Raw genomic sequence first — 21,733 nt, forward strand, 5'->3', positions numbered from 1 at the left:
ACAGTTCGTGACGGTTTTACATGTTACAAAGTGCTGTTGAACTTTCTTCTGTGATGAGAAAAAAAACTTGACGTAATTTTTCAATTTGATTAAATTTCTTTAATTCAAATACTTATGTATTTTTGTTAAATATAATGCGCTTAAACCGAATACAGTTTAATTTATATACATAAGTACTTAAATTTAAGAAATTTAATCAAATTGAATCAGTGAAATAAATCACGTAATCTGAGATAATCCTGAGATGATCCGAAAAATGTGAGTAAAAATTATTACTTTGATCTGACATGACCACCATGCCGCGAGAACCCTGGTGGTCATCAAATTCAAAAGTCGGCAGGATACTCAGTACCCGAGGACAGATACTCATTAATGTGTGCGTATTATTTATTATGTACTATTTAGTATTCGATGAGAGTGTGTTTTTACGTTAATTAATTATTTGATGTGATCTCCAGTTTGATTATACAAGAATCTCGGTCGCCACTCAAAAATAATCAGAGAAAGGCTCCACACCCATTGAATTAGTAAATCCAGGTACTCTTGTGTGTACGCAATTTATTATTTACTATTTATTATGTATTATTTAGGATTTGACGAGAGCAGTCCTTAGTCCTTGTCAGAACGTAGTAATCTCTTCAACGTATTTCTGTGAAGCTTTTTACAATTTACACAGATATACTGGAGCTATAGTTTAAACGCCGGCTCCGAATAGCCTAATTTAGAGAAGTTTTCATGGCAAGATATATACTCTCGGCGGTTTGCCATTTCTTTCCGAGAAATAGCGATCGAATAAAATACGATGTTTCTGATCAGTGGGATTTGAATCCGGATCTTCGGCACAGAGAGCAGACGCATGACTCTCTCTCTCTCTCTCTCTCTCTCTCTCTCTCTCTGCGCCACGATCGCTACAATTTGCGTGTTTGTACACTGCGAGATTTATTTTCCGAAAAAACTTCGCTCTCTGATCTGTACTCTTCTCTCTGACTTATGATCAAATTTGCGTTTTCATGCTCATCGAAAATTTTATTTTTCTCGAACGAAAGTTTTCACGAATTAATTAAAGTGAGCATTTGTATTTTTATTAAACCGAGTGTATTTTTTATTACGGCTTTTTTTTCTATTTTACTCAAGCCGCGAACTATGTCTTTCTATTTCTGAAACTTCCAATTTTCGATTTTATCCTGCGGCAAATGTATCTCTCTATTGTCTGTCGTTGACAGCGACGTGCAGCAATCAATAGGTCTGCTAATCAGATAACAGAAATATATCACGGAAACAATAGGTATCTGTTTTAATCGCATAAAGTGCATAAACTGCGTGTAGCGCGAGGAAATCAATAACTTGCAACGTAATATTCTCGCAAAATCTCGAAACGGCAAGACGATCTTTGCAACAGTCGCCAACGATTTCTGGCGAAAGCGTATGAATACTTTCGATGCGATTGCCTGCGCTTTTTTTTTGTTTAAACAAAAGCTTAAAAAACCCGAAAGGTTATCCTGTTAATGCGAAAGCTTTTTCTCGTAACTCGTACGTCTCTCGCTATAAGACGGATGCATAATATTTTAATTACATTAATTAATACGAATTGATTCGATGCAGCATCGCGTACATATTGCATTCGAGGAGAAAGTGAAGAGACTTTTTATTAATATTTCGATTAATCTGAAATACTTGGAACATTATGTAAGAGAGTACATGCAAGTTAAATAATATAAAAAAACACGCGGCTGTTTTTATTAATGCTAAATAATACATAATAAATGAATTGCGCAAGAGCACCTGGGTTTATTTAATTTCATGAATATTAAAATTCATACTGATTCTTGAATGTTAGGGATCAAGGTTCTTGCAACATTGGAGATCACATCAGATTGAATAATTAAATAACGATAATTAAATGAGAAAAAAACCAGATTTTTAAGACACGCAACATCTCACTTCAGATATTTATTACTTATGTCGCTTTAGAAAATTTGAGAAGCGAATGTTTATGTAAAAATCAGATTATTTTGAATTCACTCGTTTTGTTAATTATACAAATGTCGAGCTATGCGCTGCCATTCTACCGTTCGTGCAACCAAACGAGTCACCGGTTGCCAAATATTGTAGTTGGTCAAGTGGCGGTGTGCGGATTGTGCGATAGTCTTTTGAATTTTTTTCTAACTATACTTGACAGCTGTTGATCATAGACATACTTGCCTATTTCCCGTGTTACAAGTCCCAATTGCCAAACAATTTTTCTTGAAACTTTTTACAACGTAAAATGTATATAAGAGTGTAAAAACGGGTTTATATTGTTAAGTATTTTAATTGTTTATATTGCGTCTTTCTCTTTTATTTTACAAATTTCACTTGATATAGGATAAACTCGAGTAAGATAGCCATAGTTTTTTAAAATGCAAAAAGTACATTTTTATTTTTGTTATTTTTTAATCATGTTTGATTGAATTTAAAGAGAACACACTTATTAGAAATCTAATATTATGAAAATATTATAAGCGTTGGCTATTTTATCTTTTAAGGAAAAGATGGCCATAATATTATGGGACAGTTGACTATACACGTTTTATGTTAAAAATGAATGCAGCATTTTCTAAAGTGTCAATAAAATTTATAATTATATATGACTTAGTTATAATTGCAATAGTAACATAAAAATCAAAATTTGGTATTGCAATAATAACATAACGATTATAATTCTTTCAAAGTAAGGAAAAGAAACAGATTTCTATGTATGAAAAAAACAAAGTGGGCCATCTTATATAATATTTGTATAATACCCCTTAATGATCAAAGGCTTTGTCTTTGTCTATATTCGAATACGATACTTGTTTGCGCTAATTCCATTAGCTTGTTTGTAAAATGTCTTGCTGGTAGAAGACTAAGTAATATAATCTTCTCACTAACAATGTTGCCGCGACTTATTGACCACGTTCGTCGTACCGTCTTCGCAGAAACTGCGAGCTCGTTATGATTATCTTGGGGATTCCACGCGGATAATCTCAAGGTCGAATTAAGTGCAAATAAAGACCACTAAGCCGGTCAATTATCTTTAGTAGGAATCTCGACGCCCATCGAATAACCGACGCCGACGATTCGAGCACAAAGAAAAGGGAAGTATCCATCTCCGCTTGATATCCAGCGATAATATTATTGCCTCTGCTCTCTCGTGTGAGTTTCCGTTTTTCCTCCCATTTTCTCTCGACGTTCAGGCGATGCCCATCGGCGAATCGTGCAAACGATCTCTCGTTTCATTTGACTATTCCGTATTATTATGTCTCCAATGATACAGCGTATTGCGGTATCGATCCGAGGGGGTCCGAGGAAATAGAAAAGAAAATCGGCGGGAAAATGGGCAAGAGCAACTTCTGCGAGAAGCGCAACAGTTTGATGTTAAGAAGCTTGTTACGGTCACTTAAGTTCCCTTTGATCGATCTTAAAAATATATCGTATAAAGGAAAAGCTCTGTTCTCGTGATACACTTAGCACAGTGCGTTTACTTTCTCGCTGAAATAAAAACTGGAATTATCAAAGACGGAAAAATTCGTATTTTTTAAATTTATTAAAATCGGGAGATGAAGAAATTTCCACGCGAGTTTAGAGCGTAACTCTTCAAAGTTAAATCTTTCATTCGAGCGGTAAAGAAAATTACGCATATTTTGTGTATTTGATTAAAATCAATGAAGTATGAAGTAACGAGGATCTCTTTAATGTCACGATGCCACGTGAAATGTGTCGAGGAATGTTACAAGCATTTCGACAATCGTCATTCGGGTTAATCGATTTCTAGTTAGGTCTTGATGGTTCACCCCCGAGTACTCTCGGTAATCTATTGCGTACCCGTTTTCCCCCCTTCGGCCCCACTAATCTCCGAACTGGGACACTTGTTATCGAGGAAGTGGTTCCGTTTAGCGTTTCGAAAACGTATTCGTTATGCTTTCAGGCGGCATGGCGTCACGCTGATCGCGACAACGGTTCAGCAACAAGCGGCCTTTAATCAACTTTTCAGCGTCGCCGTGTGTACTTTGTGCGCGCAAAACGAGCGTTTTACACTGCGTACACACGTTGTTCGTATATCTAAATGTCAGGTAAAATATGGAAACCCACTCGCTCGAGATGCTTCCATTGAATTTCAACGTGACGGATTTAACAAGACACTAAAATAATTACTTTTCGCTTAAGATGCACCGTGTTATCGGAGATGTACGCACATGCCTCGTGCGCCTTTGCCAAGTGAATTAATAAATAATTAATTATCAATAGCCGTGTAACCAAGGATAACCAGGTACTCGATATATATATTCGAAGCGATGTTACGCAAGGGGATCGTCAACGTAATGAATAACTTATTCTTCTTCGTCGTTGATATTGGACGCGCTCATTTATTAATTTCCACGGCGATATTGCCTGACGGTCTGTTTCTTAATCTGTTCTTTAATGCGCGCATGCTAGATAATGTCGACTCTGTTGTGTGCGCACGATTCTACATACCGTGACCTCCATTATTCAGACTGCCACGCAGCAAGGGCTCTTCTCTGAAAGGAAAATCATCTCTCTGTGCTCTCATTTTTATTCTATCCCGTATTCTTTCTCTCTACTTTAATCATTAAGAAAACATCGTGTATTTCAACGCGATAGATCTACACGATTCTTCGACCCGGAGTTTAGCGTTATCGTTACCGGAACGAAGCAATATCATTTAACAATTTAAAAAAAAAAAACGTACTTTCCACGTTACGTAATAGCGTAACTCGTGGTGGCTCGTCGCTCATCGTTTTCAGAGTTCGCGAGATGACGACGATGCCGCGATTGTCGCGTTGACGGGGCAAAAAGCGTGGCCGAGGAGGCTTGATTTTAATTAACCGCCTCGAGCGAGGACCGTGCTCGGTCGCACGTTCTTCTGCGACAAAAGCACGTGGTGCGGCTTTCATGTAGTACGTGCGGCGCGGTGCGTGCAGCACGTGTGAGCGCAGCGAATGCACTTAGCCGTAAAGCTGGTGGCCCCGAACTCGTTCTTCCACCGCTCGGCTCGTGCTAGGCCGCGGGTGCGACGAGTTCGCTCCCGCTGGGCGATACTGCGGCCGATAAAGCAACCAGCGCCATTATAAATATATAGTGTCGTTAACGTACGTATGTTGCGCCGATAACGCGATAACCCGTAAATAGCCCGCGCAAGCGTCGGTAGCGCTCGGGGGTGGAAAAGCAACACCCATCTGGCATTACGGTGGTTCTCTCTTTTCTCTCTCTCTCTCTCTCTCTCTCTCTCTCTTTTTCTCCTTCTTCCCCTCTTTTTCGCTGGTGTGAAAAAGAAGTTGCGCGTGTTGCGTTTTACGTGCGAGAACATGCGGTAATTCTCGACTCGGCTACGAGCGAAACGCGGTGTATGCAGACACGTATATGTATACGAATATATACGCCGTCCCGTCGTAGCACGCGCGTGCATCTCTTTACGATGCACCTCGCGTATTATAGCGATAATACTCCGAGTACATAATTTCCGTTCTTTATATTTGCTATAATCTCTTATCACGCATCGACGCAAAAAAACGTATGCCCGAGAGCCGGATAAGAGAGCCGTTTCAATCTACGTTTCAGAGAATTAATTGAGAAATTAATTTCTGTAGTTTGAAAAAAATTTTTTTTTCTTTACTGCTTATCGGTTCGTGAGCTTATCACTAGTTTTTCTATAACTCGAAAAGGCAATTTTAATTTTGTTGAAATTTGGATTTCAAATGTTGCTCGTGAAAAAGTACACGCGCACACAGGATGAAATAATATTTTCCCTTGCTGGCAATCATAATGAAAAATATTTTTGAGTTTTAATGCGGATATATTTACTTTTATCTTATTATTATTCCGCTGCAGTTTCAAAAAAATGGGTCACAGGGGTAATACACAGTGGAAATAATGGTAATACGTAAATTAAATTAAATCGAATAATTTGCATTGAATACAACTGCAGCGCAATGCGCGGAGATATAATTATTTTTGCGTCCCGTCTCAAGTTTTGTACATAATTAACTCCTTCCGCGAAACGAGTTAAACCAGGCGTCGGCGTGAAAAGGTTCGGTCTGTCCCCGGAGCATAAACAAGATGGGGTTGTGTCTGTATATTCAGCGACGGTGTAACCCTCGTTGTAATTTATAAAATAAGAGCCCGCGCACGCGCTCGGTGTCGCGCACTTTCCAACTCGCTCGAGCTTGTCGCCGCCGCCGCCGCGAACAAATTTGTCGGTTATATATTTGCAAATTATTATCGATCTCTCGTGCGCGACGAGGAGACAAGCAGGCTGCGAAAAATCCGCGCGAATGCACCGATACATTCGCTTTCCGTTGTGCGAAGTGGTATCTCAATAAAGAATATTAAATCCGTCCCGCGCGAGATTTTTTTCTTCGACGCGCAATAAATATGCTAATATGGCACGTATCACGCGACCATTTTTTACAACGCTGAGTTTCTTTAGACTGATAACTGTTTGGAGAGCGTGTTAAACGTATTACATTTATCAAAAGACGCGCTCTGTAAAAATCAAACTGAATATTTATCATGTATAATGCTCAATTGGAATTTTTTATTTTGCTTAAATAACAATGTCTCTTTTTCTCTGTATTTTCATGACGCAAAAACGTTTATAGCTTATTGTTAGTTTAGATATAACTACATAAAAGAAATCAATATCAAATCAGCAAATCATTTCATACATAAACAGGAATATAAAATCTTAAAAAAAATTTATAATCTTAAATAGACTTAATTTGTTAACATAAATTTTGTTTCTTTATGTAAATTATGTTTGTTTAAGATTTTCAAATTCTTTCAAGATTTTATATTTTTGCTTATATATGAAATAATAATGAATTGTTGATTTGATACACTAATTTTTTTTCTCTGTATTTTTTTCTGTGAAATTTATATTTCAAGAATATTTCAGAAATTATTCAATGACGATACATGTCTTTCTGTCTTGTGATTTTCGCAGAACGTGTTTGACAAGCCAAATTCATATCTAATTGTAAGATATATATTACTTAACGTGACGATTTTTGGCCGACAGCGCAACCCAATTTCGCGGCAGTAACTCATAACGGAATGACGGATCGATCAAGTCGACGTCAATTAACATTGCTCGTTTCTAACAGCGAAGCTCGGTCGTTTTCGCTTTATCGAACGGTATAAGCGTCCGCATACGCGCGCCGAGACGTAACTTACTGCACATCCGTTCGGCGAACCGTTCCGGTTAATGGAGGAGAAAGTCATTTTCGACTTTGATGCATCCTGGGTTACGGCACCGCTCCTTGTAGTCCACCTTACGAAACTAATTGCGTTAACATGCCTTTTTGGCACACGGAAATGCCCCTTTGCAGTCTGAAATAATTTTATGTAGCCGAAAATACAATTTATTGCACTTTCTGTTATTACGAACGTTACATTGATTTCAATTTTTAACCGGTTTTCTCAAATTTTTTGTGACTGAGAAAAAAGTTGTTAATTTAACTAGATCTTTCAACTTGATTAAAATTTTTTCAGTTCAAACATTTACGTATTTAAATTTTATGCTATATATATATATATATAGTATATAAATATTGAAACTGTAGTTCTAGTATTTGGTATATTTAAGTCATACATAAATAGTTGAAAAAATTCAACCGAGTTGAAGAAATTGGTCAGCTTAACAATTTTTTTCTCAGTGCATAAATTTCAATTTTACAAAGCAATAATTTATCTAAAAACTTTTCATTGAGGTATATCTATTTTATCGTAAATCTTGCGACCGTCTTCACGAGCGTGGTGCAACTTTGTCCGCGACTTCGACGCGCGAAATTCTCTTACATCTCGACTTTGGAATTCTCGTTCCGTTAATTAATCAGGAATTTGCTAACCAAGCAAAGCGCGGACGGCAAACAATCGATTAGTCACGGAATTGACGAAGGGTGGTTTGTTGAGGACGGATGGAGATTAGAAGGAGAAAGAGCAGATGTTAATTGACAACAATATTTCTTTGTTACAAGAGGTACACCTCTCATTAACCCTCGTTGATCATTTTCCGCCTTGTTATAGAAGAAAAGGGGGAGGTTCTTAGATGCGCGTATACAAAAGAAGAGACGAGCAAAAGGACGGTATTAAAACGGAACAAAAGACACATAAAAGTCAGCTACTGTAATCGTTCCCAAACCGGAATGGTACCTCTGCGGGAGGCTATAGGATCCTTGCGATGGGCAAACGATATGTCATCTGCAGATGTCACGTCGCCAGGATTATCAGATCTAATGCCAACATTTTCGGGACATGTCTGGCAATGATCATTTTTCAATCGATTGGAAATGGATTATCAAGTGTTTGAGTTGAATCTTGTATCCGTTTGTATTCCCACATAAATCATGTGATCATTTTTCTATGATAATATTTTAAACTGAAATCACTTCTTTTTCAAAATAGAAATTCGAGTTGAAAACTAGAATGTATAGCTTTTTCGAAAATATTTTCTGATTATTTAGAAAAAAAACTTTCAAGCGAACTATGCATAAAGCAAAACATACAGTGCTCGTGGGTGTGTAAATTACACAGTTTTGTATAGATCTTTAATAAGCATCGTAGAAGCAGCGAGAAGTCTAAAAATATGAGATGAATCGCCCGTTCAAATTATGCATTTCCAGGAAAATTTCAATTAGCGAACACGGGATCAGTCGCCGAATTCCGGGACTTTGTCCATACGTCACCGTGGAAACACAACTAATTAAAGATGAGCCTTTTGCGATTACAATATTAAATTGATATTGCATTAATTAATAATAATTATGCTAACAAGTATGTGTAATATTATGACAGTGATATCGATAAAAATTTTTTCTTCTGAATATTATAAAGAAATTTGTTGCGAAAAATAATCTCAGTGCGGTCAAACTGGATTAAGACATTCGTCTGTAAAAAAATAGAGATTCAGCTTCAATTCCTGACTGAGATATTATTTTGATTACGCAACCAATTCTTTGTAGCAACTATTGTCAGGCTCAGCTTTAATTAGTTTAATTCTAATGTTTCCTTTGTGTTTCTCGCGCACTATTTTATCGGCAATCGTGTTTCTTGTCGCGTGTTTTTTTTTGTAACTTGCGAAGTTCGTCGTCCTTCATCTCGCCAACTTCGATAAAACATTGTGCAAAGAGGCAGCGGGCAAAAAGCAGGGAAAGAGGAAGCTAAAGGCACATTGTAGATTAGCCTTAATCGATGGATCTATCATCGGCGTCTCTTGTGGCGACAAATCTAACTTAGAAAGTAACGAATTCACGTTCGTGACTATTTCCCGTTTTAAAGAAACAAGTTCTCCGTTTTCCGTCGAAATCTGAACGCGCGCTACTTCAAGCGGGATCATAGTAATTTCGCGATAATTACGGAGAGCATCGTTAGTTTCCCAAGACTGTTAGTCGGTTAGAACTCGAACGCGAGGAACTTTCCTCAGGATTCATCGCGATAAACCAGCATAAAATCTCAACTCATCCAATTCCGCGGCGGCCCATAAAACTTGCTCCCGTCGACCTATTATACAGCGCCCCGAGAAGTATCGGCGATATTTCGCGGAGCTTTAGCGTCAACGGGGACGAGAAATTTTATATACGCATCGCCGGTGGCGTCCTCGCCTAAGCTCTCTCGCTAACGTAAGAGGCCATTCCGCTGTTCCTCGCGGAGGCGCGGAGTCGCGCGCGCGGCGGCGGTGGTGACACGGGGCCGAGGGCGGGCAGGGGGGTACGCGCGCGCGATGGGCGGGGTAGCGGGTGTCTTATCTGGGGCAATGGAACACAACCACACGCTTGTAGCTTCTTACCGGCGTAAACTGCATCCTAGAGCAACGAGAGTGGACACCGCGATGCCAGCTTGCGCGAACTGGTCGGAAAACTCGCCGCAATTGCGGCGCGAACTCGGAATCTCTTTCCGCTCGCGCGAAAATGCCATAATGCGTCATTATGCGGCCGCGTTAAATCGTCCGCGAGTCTTTCGCACGATCGCACATGGGATGTCTGTTGAGAAAATGCTATTCTTTTTCTTGTGGATTCGTAATAAACCGCAGCCTTTCTCTCTGGAGTTTAATCTTTAATTCTCTTTCTCTCTCTCTCTCTCTCTCTCTCTCACTCTCAAGTCGGTTCTTCATGATTGACGACCGTGTTTTTCACTCGATGCATCTGGTAACTGTCTTGGCAAAAGATAGGTACCCTCGGTGGTTTACCAGTGCCTTCCGAGAGGTGGTGATCAATTAAAAATCTGATATCTTCTGAGTGGACAGATGCAGGCGCGCAACTCTCATGCGATCGCCACATTTAGTCTTTGAATTTTACTTGCATATAATCTTAAATTATTCAAGATCATTTGGAACACGAGTACTATTACCATTGGAACATGTTAGCATTGTTACGTGAGCGAGTTAACAACCTACAATGCTGAAACGGTAAATAATAAAAGCGTATCATTTAGAAAAAAAAGATGCCTCTAACAAAGAGCGTCCTTGTAAAAAATTGCGAATATTCTGCTCTGTACATACACACAATCGTTCGCTTCATGTTACATGACAGTTAGATGACATTTGATCTGAATCCATTCGATAAATTGCGTAAATTTGATATCATCTCCGAATGTTTCTTTACGTAATCGAGCTCGAGGCCCGCACAAATGTCATTGCCGTTGTTATCAGGCGCGTTAGCGTATCAAAATTGTCTCATCGGGCGATTTCCCTCGTATGCTTTCGCCCCGTGTGCTTTGTCGAATCAGCTGGCTAGTTACGCTCAAGGCTGATGGCGGAGAGATATAAATCGTTGTAGAAACCGCACGCCGCGTTCAAGCGAGGTGGAAAACGAGATTCGTCCCGCTCTCGCGCGGCGGCGCGTGCAGATAAAAATAATCCACTGACTAAGATCTAGGTTTCGGCGACTCTATTATTACCTCGAGTCTTGCCATCGGCGGCAAAAAGAAATCACGCGCGTCATTTACATAGAAACCGAATGCTTCTTCTTGCGAAAGTGACTCAAAGGTGAATCCTATAAGGGAATAACGCTCGCGCCTTAGCGAATTGAATATTTTTCTTCGTTTATTTGTGAAAGTCGGCCGCATCCCGCCTGGCGAAAACAACTGCTGAGAAGTGCAAGCCGAAGGTCGAATTATTAGTTAACGATAGGTACTAAAAAAACGATATTCCGACAGCGACTCGTCGAGTCGCACGATCTTAATCACTGCGAGAATAACAAGCGAAATTTCCACGATCTTCTTACTCAAAATGTATCTCTTCAAATAGATCTCTTGATTCAAAACTTATTAATTAAATTTAAACGTGGAAAGTTAAATGTGTTTAATTATATGTTATTGCATATAAATATTGAATATGTTTCTGATAATTATGTTGATTGTGTTAATTAGTATTAATTGTATGTTGATTAGTATTAATTGCATTCGCTCTAGGATCATATAAATTTAGATCATTACAAGTTATCGAGGAAAATAAAAAATTTTGTATGTATAGAAGTTTTATGTATTTTTTTTTTAAACAAAATAGTAGGTTAACACATTAACATAAAGCAATAGATTTCAAAAATAAATGTCTCGACGCATCAGGATATGCCCGATATTTCGCAGAGACTCGACTGCGTGAAAGTCGACGGGCAATGTTTGGTGAAAATATTCGGCGCGTCTCCGAAACTCGCGGGATTCATTGCGGTCGAAATTTTTTTCCCGCAGCCGGCAACGAGTTTATTCCAGGCCGTAATTGCGGCAAGGAGAAGCGATTCTCGTTTTAGTCAGCTCCTTTATTCGCGTGGCGTTGAATTTATTCCGCAGCGCATTTCCACAGATACACCGAGAACATGGCGTAAATTATCTCTCCTGTTTCGCGCTGCGATTCGAATTTCCATAAAGTCGCGGCTGTTTCATATATTTATTTCATGTATTTTTATTGGTAGCACGTATTGTATTTCAATGATACTGCAATCCCATTAAAAGCTTGTAATATTTATTCGTCCGACTAATTACGGCCGCAACTATTATTTTCACAAATGGGATCTTTTCGAAAATCTATTCACGTTTTTGAAATGAATATATTTGTTTATTCGTGCCTTTCTTACAATTCTAAAGCTGTTTAAATTGATTTTAAATAAGAAATGGTATCGCAATGATAAATAATATTTAATAATTCTATTTTGAAACAGAATTTTTAATGGAAATCTTATCGCGATTGTAAAAACTCCCTCATGATACTCTATTTCAAATGTATTTTCAGTTTAATGATTTTAAGTGCATTGAAATAGCCGACGGCGAGACGCCGGTGACGGAAAGGAATTTTGAGAGCTTATTGCGATGCCGATAATCCTGAACGTTCAGATAGACCTTTAGCGTCCTAAAAAAGTGGTGTGCCATTTTCCTTACCGTCACCGGATTTATCGTTAGCATTTAACAATATCTTAACTCTGCGACTTAATAACGTCAGAAATAATTACCCTTTAAAAATGTTGAAGCGCCCTCGCAATTCAATAATTACCTCGACAAGATGACGAATAGATCACAGCGGCCGTTGATTAATTCACGGAGATATGATTTTCACCATTTTCTCTCTCTCCTCTCTTGCACGAACGCGGATTTGCATTTTCCCGTAATCGTTATTTAATTCCGTGACGTCGAGGTACCTTCGATATAATAGCTTCGAAAATTTTTGCACGACTCGCCGATATTTTTATAGACCGCCTTTTTCTCATTTTATCGCGTAACTTTTAATAATTAAAATTATAATCAATGGCGATTATTATCAATGATTTATTGAAAATTACGCGTATCACCCGTGTATAAACTAAATTATTGCTAAAGAAAAATGAAAGCGAAAGATTGATATTATTAAATTATATAAAATTGTATTTTTCAAAGCACATGCTATATCACTTTATTTGTACGAGTAGATGTGCATACAATTATGATTGGTCAAGTCTAAGAGAACGTAGATTATTTTCTCTATAGCGAAAAAAATTTTTTAAAATATATTTTACAGAAAACGTTACTTATTTCAGGAAAAGTTATGGCACGTATAATTTTTGTGTTGAGAAACGATGCGATCAATTCTATTGTTAAACAACTTGTTCGTCGTTTGTCATCGGAGCCGTATGACCTGATAACGACCGTTATCTCGCAACATTGCTACGCGTTTATCTAGAAAAAGAGAGGGCTCTATTTTGTTTCTTTCTTGGCGACAGACAGGCGATAATTTGAAGCTTTATCGTCTTCTTAATAGATAACAAGAGCGATAAATCGGGAGCTATTCGAGGGAGAGGGCGAATACAGTTCCTTTTCTTTTATCGCGGCCTCTATTGGTGCCTCCACATTTTTTTTTATGTCGTTAACAGTGTAGAGACAAAGGATATAAAGAAGGAAGCAGTTACGTAGCTAAATATGCTAAAGTTGATTTAACTTAAATTACAAAATATAAAAATTATGAAAACTATTTTGTACGTGTTTCTGTTAAGGATCTAAAAGATATCTTTCATTAACAATTCTCACAAAATTTCAAAGTTTAAATATCATAGTATTTCAAGATAAACAATTCTATTTAATAATAAACTTTATTCTCTTTTGTGTCTACATAATATTTGCAGGATGATTAAATAGTAATTTTTTAATTGCTTATGCATTATCACAATTGACTATGATAAAAGTTCGAGAAACGTAAATTCGTGCAGTATTTTATATTAATAAATTGGAAGTAATTAATGCTGTTATTTTAGATTTGTTATTTGTTCACGAGCGTGTAGTAATTTATAGTTCAATATAACGAAATGAAGCAGATAGCGTGTGATTTGCAATAATTACTTGATTGCAAAATGTCGCCTGTACTTAAAGATAGAACATCGATGCGAAGGTTAAGATGATACAGCGTCGGTCCATAATCGATTACTCGAGATAATAACGGGGCGGTCAAGGAAAAGTAAACGGAAGTCGCCGAAGAGGAAAGACAAACAGATCTTGGATCCCTTTTTCTTTTCTCCTTTCTTTGTCCTGGTTTCTATCTTAAGAACAATACGAAAGTCGCATTCGGAGAATTTTTAGTTGGAAAAAAGAAATATTTTCAAACAAAAGATTTGAATTGAAATACTGAGAACGTAAAAAGAAAAAGAATCTGTCATTTTAAATAATACAAATCATAGTCGATGCAGATTAATTGGCAACGGAGCATACTGCCGAGCGTTGAACAAAAGCAAACACCGTCGGTCCTTTCTCTCCCTCGCGTTTCTCTCTCCTCCTCTCGCTTCCGCCCTTTCGACGGACAACGGCGAAAGCCGCGGTGTAGGTCAGGGCATCAGCAGCTGGCCACTGAACGGACTCTCTGGCGGTTGTTGCGATTGTCAGCGCGAGAGATCGAGTCGAATGGTGGAACCGCCGGGATTTCCCCGGCACGCCAATTTAGCGAGGTGATTGACAGACGGCGGCTTGATGGCGTTTGACTTGGAGCGAGCTCCGATTGTATCAGCAACGACGAGTTACTTCGATCGAATGTTTTCCACTCGGGTCGCCTTGAACTGCCATCGGCGTTCCTTCAACTGTTGCACGTTGCACGATAAAATTTCCGATTATCTCTCCTCATTATTCAGCAATTATCGTTGTATACGAGAATGTGTGTGGCCCAAGTGATTATTGCACACACGTGGCAAGTAGGAAAAAAAATGCCGCAAGAGCGTTTTTTTTTTATCGTCGGATACGCGAAGCGTCTAACAATCGCGTCGGAATGGTATTAAAAGTGCGGATAAAATCTCCGTGCCGACTTATAAATGGATCGGCCAGACGCGTGAGAAATTTGCGAATCGAAATTTCTCGGCACAAAGGAGACGATCATTTTTATTTCACATGATCCAAATCGGTCCGGATTCAACCTCAATTCTGCGAGCTCGAATTTTTGGTCAACCGCTTATCCGAAACGTGAAGAATCCTCTCGCATGCTATTTTCGGTATTATATTTTAAATTTGACATTTTTATTCGAAACACAAATACATTTTCAACGGAATTAGAGTCGGTGTAAATTGAACGAAATTATACGCGGACGTGCCGTCGTGTTTTTTCGAATGATAATTTGTACGAATGGAAAGCGCTTATATGGGGAGAGACAATTGCAAAACGCTGAGTACTTTTTTTTTTTTTTTTTTTTTTTATTGATAATTCGTGACGTCGAAAGCGAACACCGAAGGTAAATATTATCTTATCTAATTTTCCGAGACGAATCAATATTTCTTTGTATATTTTTATCGTCAGATTGGAATCCAAAAATGTAGACTTTTAGCGAACGCAAACTATTTTCAGGCGCTCCTCCGTCATTTGAGTCTCGCCGTGCTACAATGTAACGGCGATTGTTACATTTTCGCATTCGCTGTGCGCGGGACCGCGCGCGCGTATCGATCCGGTGCATTACATGCAAGACGGTTTTCGCAATCAACCGCTCGCCGAAACCGATAGACGCCGCCGTAGTTTTCGCTACTGTAAAGTGTTTTATTCGGGAATTAACCGTGCGCAAATGAGATCACTGCGCGCGTCTCGCGAATTTCGAAGAGAGGTTTAACGCGATATTCCACACACTTTGTCGTATCGTGCAATGGCGCGGGGGGAGGAGGGCCGCGTCGCAATTGGCGATTTTAAATTCGTGGCATTTGCGGGTGAAACGGTCTCGCGTCCCTCCTCGCGGGGACGTTAAAGAATCTCGCTGGGAAGTTTTATGTTTCTACGGCCGCGTAAATACGTATTCAACGCGCGCGCTGTTACGCACACGCGTACGCGTAGGCTCCTACGCGGCGAGATCAACCACGTGCAATTAGAGTTTCTCTCCTCGGAGGGGGAGCGAATTAATTGGCGCCGCCGCCGGCCGAATTTTTTTTTGCGTCGCCGTTGAATTATTTCTCCGTTTCGCGTTACATTACGCGCGACATGTTAATTATTGTAATTACGGATCGCGCACGTGAAACGCGCGTGCATAATGCAGGTGTCTTGTCGTTCGCGCAATATCCCAAAACAAATTGCCGCCGCGCTTATTACTCATAAACGACGATTAATCGTCACGGCTAAAACAGCAAGCTATCCGCTGTTAATTATTTACACGCCGGCGTAAATACGCTTTGTCGGGGATGTAAGTTAATGCGAATCATTATAAAATGAAGTTCTTTTTTTTATACGTCATTGACTAAATCGATGTATGTACGTCAACTATTTTGCTCAAGATTTCGCGAGACAGGAGGTCTTTATCTCTGCTAACTGTACATCATTTATTAATGAAATTGATTTTATTTTATTTATTTTAAATCATTGAACAGAGAACTTTGGTATGCGAAAAAACAATATAAATAATTAAAATGTTTAACAATCGGTCACAGCTAGATCTTAGTGCTAATATATTTATTGTGTGAATTTACATACCGTTTTAAATTCATGAAACTGTGCGTCGAAATAAATTTTTGGTCTTGAAACACAGTTTTAAGTTGAACAAGAATTAGTTATATAACGTTCTTAAATTGAAAGTTAATTTAATAACAATATTTATTTTATTTTGTTTTCATTCTTTTATCATAGCGTGTGATCTCTTCAGTGATAACGGTTTCACTCTACGAATTTAATTTAATTTATTATATTTATTTGATTTAATCTTATCTACATCTGTCTTATCTCTGGTTTAACGTTTTCTTCGCGGATTTTCCAGTTCCACCGGGTCACTGGTGCCTGGTAATGTTTTTGAAAGAGTTTTTGGGTTCTAAAAATCCGAAAAAATTCTTTCTGATGTATTCTTTCAACATTCCAAAATACAATTTCACAACTGTTTAACCCGAAACATTTTTTCACTTTTTTGTGCGTGTCCGAATTTGAGGCAGAATAATTAAAAATTGAAAATTCGTCTGGGTCTTACAATTTTCCGATTAAACTACAGAAGATTATTCTTACGCTGAGGAAAAAAAAAGTTGACTTGAATCATTTTTCAACTTGATTAAATTTCCCAATTCAAGTATTTATGTATTTAAGTTAAATAAATGCTGAAATTAAAGTTCAAGTATTTGAATTAAAGACATAAATACTTGAACCGAAGAAATGTAATCAAGTTGAAAAATTTATTCAATTCAACTTTTCTTTCCTCCGTGCAATTATTTAAGCTCCGTTGTTTTTCAATTTTTTTCGCAACAACTTTCGTCCGTAAAATCCGAGTGACTCGTTGAGCACCGTAAGGGGGTTCTCCTTCATTCCGACTTGGCGCGGACGGCGACAGCTTCTGTTTTCCTCTCCCGCTTCCTCTCCGCGTCGAATTCACCGACTTATATACATTACACCGCATCGAGCACGAGCCACTACCACCACCGCGGGACTGTCACGACAGTCCACTACCATTACATCGGCATTGCGCTTGGTGGTTTTCGCGTGGCGCGGAGCGGCGCGGCGCGACGCGGCGCGCTCGAACGAGGTGGAGGAAAGCGGCGGCGGCGTAGGAATAGAGGCGGCGGAGGTGGCGGAGAAGCAGGAGGCAGAGGAGGAGGTGGAGGAGGAGGACGTGGAGTAGGTTGCGCGCGCGGCCATTTTGATAATCTCCCACTCCTCCGTCTCGTTCCCTCCTCTCTCTCTCTCTCTCTCTCTCTCTCTCTCTGTGTGTACGTGTGTATCTCTCGATTCGATATAACTCTCGCTCTTTCCTCTTAGCGGTTTCTCTCGCTTCAATCTCTTCCCGTTTTCCATCTCTCTCTCTCTTCCCCGCGTGCACGCACACAAAAATCGCCGGACGCATACCGACACGCGCTCGCTCGCTCGCTCGCTCGCTCGCGCGCCTTTTTCTCCTCTCCTCCTCGTGCTCTCGCGCGGCGCGGCGTGTGCACCGCGAGCTCTCTCGTGATTTTTCTCTCCCTGTCCCTCTCCGTTGAAAGAGCAAGGAGTAGTAGTCGGTCGTCCCCGTGACGGTGGTCGCTAGTGTCGCGGATTTTCCCCTCCGTCCACCTTCTCTCGCCCCGCTTCCTTTCCTCTTTCCCACTCTTCGGCTCTTCCTCGTTCGGTCTCCATCCCTCTCTCCGCGCGCGCTCTCTCGGATCGCCCGACACGCGCTCCTCTCGCGTACCGATACACAACGGGGCACCCACATACGTACGCGTGTGTACGTGTGTATCTCGCTCGGCGTGCGCGTCTATCTCGCTCCCGTCCCGCGCCCTCCGCCCCGTCTCCACCGGAAGGTGCCAGTTTCTCGTCGACCATCGTCTGGTGCGGAACGCTCGTTCGCGCTACGCGTTCGTTATTCGCGGCTCTCGGTCTCTCATCTCGATAACCAATCGTCGATTTCTAATTCGCGCGAATGTGCGTCTCTGTCTTACATACCCCGCGTGTGTGTATGTGTGTGTGCCGCTCAAAGATAATCGTGTAAAAAAAAAGAGAGAGATAGAGAGCGAGAGGTGGTCGGTCGCGTAGTCTCTCGCGAGACACGCAGTGTCGGTGCGGATATCACCCTCTCCTCCTCCTCTTCCTCCTCCTCCTCCTCCTCCTCCTCCTCCTCCTCCTTCTTCTCTCGCCGGCCCTCTTCTCCGCTCTCAATCGTCGGGTTTCCCGTCCGTCGTCTAACTCGCTATCGGGATATGTCATCGCCGCGAGTGCGTGACGTAGTGTCCGACGCGGAGTAGTTGCTCTCATCGCCGCGAGTGTTTTCCTCCCCCTTTTTCACCCCTCTGGTTTTTCCCGGTGCGCGACGAGCAGGAGCGCGCGCTTCTTGGATTAGCCGCTCCCCTCGTGCCGCTTACGTCACGGCGCGCGAACTCGGCGAGAGAATGAGAGTGCCTTCGCCGTCGTTGACGAGTGCCTCGTGTGATTACCCCGGTAATCGTGGTGATAACCCGACGTCGAGATCGCCTTCGACGACGACGACGACGACAGCAGGCGTCATCGCTCCTCGCTCCTCCTGAACGCACGGTGAGCACGAGTCCTCTCTTTCTCTCCCCACCTCACCGTCGCGAGCGACCTGCCGAGAGCTACGTAGCTCGCGGCGTTTCGTTGCGAAACGACGCGTAATCAGCCAACGCTGCGCGTAACTCTATCGCGGTGCATCGCTGCATCGCGCGCGCGCGCGCGTGGCTGCGTCGAAACGCCGCGCGCCAGCTTTATAATCCTCGTTGCACGGCGACTTACAATCTGCTAATAACTTGTCGGACTGCAAGGCACGATCGTTCAAGGTCGCGAAAAACGCCGGCGAGTTTTCGCTTCTTGAAGATCTCGATTTATGTTAATTAATGACTTATAACATGATGCCTGATTACATAGCACTTGCGATAGATCGTGGAAACTGTTTTTTTTTTCTGCTTTTTTTATACCAGTGACTCTTAGTGTTTGGAAATGTGTCGCTTTTGCGCGGCGGTGATCTCATAATAATTTCTGGCTCGTCGTGAAATGACGCGTAAATATTTTCGAGATTGAGAACGCGAAGGTTTCTTGGTAGAAGAGACCTCGAATTGCGTCTCTCGACGAAAGTGTTCGAACATTATCTGTAGGAACTGATAGTCGTGTAACAATTTCTCGGAAATCGCAAACTGATGCAAGATCTCCGAAGAGCCGCGCTAGCTCGATGCGGCGCTTAGGTTCATCAAATACTCGAAAAAAAATGTTTTGTTGATGTAGATGGATTTCCAGGCGTCGCAACAAAAATTTGTCGCTACTCTTTCTACCTGCTAAAATATTGTCGCAAATAGAAAATTATAGCAGAGCGAATATTTTAGCAACGCGTTCTTGTAAATTTAGGTCTCATTATCAATTTATTATACAGTCAAATTATATATTTAACAAGTATGATTAGATTGTTTAAGAACCAAAATCATACATTTGACGAGTTTGATTGACCTTAACATAAATAGGCACCGTAGGAAACTTCCTTTCTAAATTTAACAAACAGTTCATATATAAACTTGATCTCTTTTAGATTGCTCAAGTACCAAATGTATTTACTACGTTAATTATCTACGTTAGCTAATTTTTGCCGATAAAAAATTACAAAATAATTTGTTCGAGTCGAAGATAATCTGTTCGCCGGTTTGAAAACATTGTCCCAATTGAATATATCACGCCGACGTTATCACAAAAGTATTGCGTTGCATCAGCTTTTCTACATCAACTTCCAGATTAAGATGAGTCCATCATCGTCATCTACAAGATATCGATCGTCATCTCACGGTGGTGAGCGGTTGCGTCGTCCAGTGTGTGTTGAACGTTGTCTCGAGGATAATCGATCCATCTCGAAAAGTCAGGGTCGTCCGCCGCGATTTGCTCTTTCAATTCCAGCCGTTGCAATTGGATGAAACGCCGATCGATCGATCGATCGGTCGGTCGGTCGGTCGGTCAGTCGGTCGATCGATCGGTCGATCGGTCGATCGGTCGATAGCCAACACGTGCAACGAGATGTACCTTGCACCTAGTCGGCGGCCCGTCATTTTTCTTAGACGATAGCGACGATACGACGATTAGCGTATACGTGAAAAGTCTACGATTATTACGACAGCGTTGCTCCGTGATTATTATCGCAGTCACCGCCCCTTCTTCTCTCTCGTATTGCGCAAGTGTTTTCGCGATTATCCTACTTCTCAGGCATACATTTTTCAGAACGAATCTCTCTCTTCCGCGGCCGCTCTGCGCTGCGTTATGAAGCGCGTACGCTCGATTTCTGTCTGTGACCGATAATCCTAGAAAAGATACAGCGCTGTACGCTCTTGCGCAGAGACCGTCGTACCACTTTAAACGAAACTCTTTAAACGTTTATTTAAACCCGGAATTTTTCAAAGCTTGTTATTTTCGTTGCATGGTTGTTATATTTGATATGCGAAGGGGATTGGGGGGCGCGGGGAAGGTCGCTCGATTTTACCACTCGAAAATTCTGTCGTGCAAACGCACCGCTATTGTTTGATTCGACGCTTAATTTGCGCGACAAAGGCAAAAGTTCCCAAAATAGCGCGCCGGAAACAATGCGCCTGCGCCAACCGCGTGATTCATCTTCTGCGGCGTTAACATTGTCAAAGCTCCGCTTTTGTGAATCATGTTTGTCCGACGTGTGCCCGCCGTTCCGCAGCGGGAAATCCGCCGTGCGCGAAGAAAGCAATTTTCTTGCCGGCGCTGCTGTTGATGTCGCCACCCGGACGATAACACTTTGTCGTCGGGGGTGCGACCGACGTTGCAGCTCCAGCGCGGCGAGTATTCGCTCGCATTTTAATGTCCGTGGGTGGTGGATAAATTTCCGGTCTTCGAACGTCCTGCTTCGGGTCGCCTCGCTGTTAATTTAGTTTTAAGGACAGATTCACACTAGAGGCTCCCGCTCGGAAATCGTGAAAAGCTGCGTGAAAATTCGTGTCGGACACTCGTGCTTTATTTCCGTGAAGAAGCGTGAAGGCCGGCTGAAAAATCTGTTAAGAACCGGTATCTATAAATTCTCCTTTAGTTCGTTCAAAAGACCATGTTGCGCCGTAAGCTTTGAAGTAGCGAAAATAACGGTTCTTGTCTTTCACAATGCTCTCCACGGCGCGAGGCTGACGAAACAGGAAAACATCTTTGAAAATAAGTGAACACTAATCGAAATAGCGACACGTTAAACATCGACGATCCCGCACCGTGGGATCCATTGTTAAATCTTCCGTCAGCTACCAGATGGACATTTCAACAATAATAAATGTCGAAAGAAATGTCAGGAAGACAAATGTCAAAAAGAAATATGTAATTCTAATTTACAAAGATTAA

At 41.0% G+C, this 21,733-nt stretch overlaps 1 protein-coding gene across 7 annotated transcripts in view; it reads left to right on the forward strand.

The window, feature by feature from the left end:
- LOC105195245 (AF4/FMR2 family member lilli) overlaps positions 1-21,733 on the forward strand; it is a 268,074-nt gene that overhangs the window by 90,781 nt on the left and 155,560 nt on the right. The window contains exon 1 of one of the 7 annotated variants that reach the window (XM_026131044.2): positions 17,503-18,931. The exons of the other annotated variants lie outside the window; for them this stretch is intronic. The gene's annotated coding sequence lies outside the window, so the exon portion shown is untranslated. Of the gene's footprint in view, positions 1-17,502; positions 18,932-21,733 lie in introns of those variants that run through there. 7 annotated transcript variants of the gene reach the window in all.

This window comes from Solenopsis invicta, chromosome 5, assembly GCF_016802725.1.
Source record: "Solenopsis invicta isolate M01_SB chromosome 5, UNIL_Sinv_3.0, whole genome shotgun sequence".
Taxonomy (NCBI): Eukaryota; Metazoa; Arthropoda; class Insecta; order Hymenoptera; family Formicidae; genus Solenopsis; species Solenopsis invicta.